This window comes from Sinocyclocheilus rhinocerous, unplaced genomic scaffold (assembly GCF_001515625.1).
Source record: "Sinocyclocheilus rhinocerous isolate Xijiao unplaced genomic scaffold, SAMN03320098_v1.1 scaffold1551, whole genome shotgun sequence".
In the NCBI taxonomy this organism is placed as follows: domain Eukaryota; kingdom Metazoa; phylum Chordata; class Actinopteri; order Cypriniformes; family Cyprinidae; genus Sinocyclocheilus; species Sinocyclocheilus rhinocerous.
Window position 1 is genome coordinate 254,729 of NW_015636371.1, and position 1,937 is coordinate 256,665.

At 41.0% G+C, this 1,937-nt stretch overlaps 1 pseudogene; it reads left to right on the forward strand.

Moving 5' to 3' along the window:
- Positions 1-1,937, forward strand: part of LOC107747755 (membrane-associated guanylate kinase, WW and PDZ domain-containing protein 1-like) — a 105,374-nt pseudogene that overhangs the window by 72,102 nt on the left and 31,335 nt on the right.

Here is a 1,937-nt window from a genome sequence, read left to right on the forward strand (position 1 = left end):
TGTGTGTGTGTGTGTGTGTGTGTGTGTGTGTGTGTCATTTATCAGGTCTTTAGTACTGAGATATTTTGTGTGTGAGAGAGAGTGAATGCAAAGCTCCTTAAAGCTGCCAACTACTACAGCTAACTACCAAAAAGAAAAGTGTGATAGTCCCGTATGGTTTTGTTTAACTTTGAGTTTCATGCATAAAAAAGGGTGTGGAATATATAGCTCCCTCCACTAATGTAATATAATGCTTGGTAAATTCATTTGGTGATTATCTTTTTGGACTTTCATTCAAAATACTCTGAAAAATATGCCCTTTAATTAAAGTGAAATAAAGAAAAGATTGGTAAAAAAGAAAAATATTTTTCTTAAATGTCAGCTATGATTAAATCTTGATAATCAAGACCCTTGACCTCTTGATTCTGACCAGCCGTTACAGCATCATATACTGTACCTGCAGGCACCTTGTGATGGGAAACTGGGCAGATCCTGTTCATGGACTCTTAGTTCCCGTCTAGCATAAATCGAATTAGTAGAACAGCAGTGGATTTCTAAAAATTCTCGTCCAGTAATCATATTCGATGGAAATTTTGGTGAGAAAGTGTGGGAAGCAGTCTTTTCACAGCACATGCTAAACTCTGAAAGCACACACCATGCAGTGTCTATCATCTGTTTGCTCAGTGGCTCTTGATTTGTCTGCGTCAGAACTGCCTCCTGGCTGGGAGAAGATCGACGACCCGGTGTATGGAGTCTATTATGTTGAGTAAGTGTAAGATCCCTCCATCTCACAATCGGTTCAGTTCAGCTCAGCTCAGTGACTGAATTAAAGAAACTCCCAGTGTTTTGTGTGTGTGAATGGTGAGCGTGATTTCACCAAGTACAACATGTGCCTGGATCAATATCCTTGTTGATCCAGGAACATCATTCCAATCAACCAATCAGAATTGAGGGATAACTTTTCAGGAAATGTCAGTTTTAGGCTTATAATCAGGGTTAGGCGCTTCTACACCCTCGTAAATCAGCTATCATTTCACACTGTTTTAGGAGTAAAGTATGGGTAGGGATTGGGTTAAGTCTGTATTTTTGGACAGTAATGTTGATCCAGGTTCATGTCTTACTTGGCAAAATCACGGCGACCGTGTGTGAATGTAGGGCCTGGACTTTATTCTGTGACTTTATTATTTATTGTTCATCAACTTGATCAATTTGGGCCTTATTATTGAAAACTATTACTGTAGGACTCATTGAGTAACAAAAGCACCGGATCATGGCCACAATTCAGATTGCATCATGCACCGTTTCATTTAGTTCAGAGAATCGAGTCAGATTCACTGTCTGAGAATCAGCAGAGCTTGGAATGCGTCTGAGGCTGTGTCTCTGTCTCTCAGTCACATTAACCGTAAGACGCAGTACGAGAACCCGGTTCTGGAGGCCCGGCGGCAGAAGCAGCTGGATGCGCAGCAGTCGCCGGAGGAGGGACGCTACATCAGAGGTGCGGATCACTTAAGACGAATCACTTCAGGAACACACTGCAACACTTACTGGAGTCCAGTACCAACAACTGCTTACAAACTGACACACACTGCTGTGCAACAGTCTTCGGCCATTAGTATTTTCACCAACAACAAAAAAGGTTTTAAGTCAGTTATTTCTATCTTTTGCTGTAGTGTGTCAGCAGGAAATATCAGTTTATATTTCCAAACATTCATTTTGCCATTAATTGTAATACTGCAGTGAGATTTTTGTCTGACAGCAGCCAATGTTTCACACAGAGATCTGATCTCAGCATCATCATCCAGTCCTTCTGTGATTACATGAAGAAACAGAACAAACTGAGACAGACTCAATCCAGAAGAACTGTGGCCACGTCTCCAAGACGCTTCAAGAAAGCTACCTGTGAAGCTACAGTACTGTTAAAAGTTTTAGGCACTTGTGTAAAAATTCTGTAAAATGGG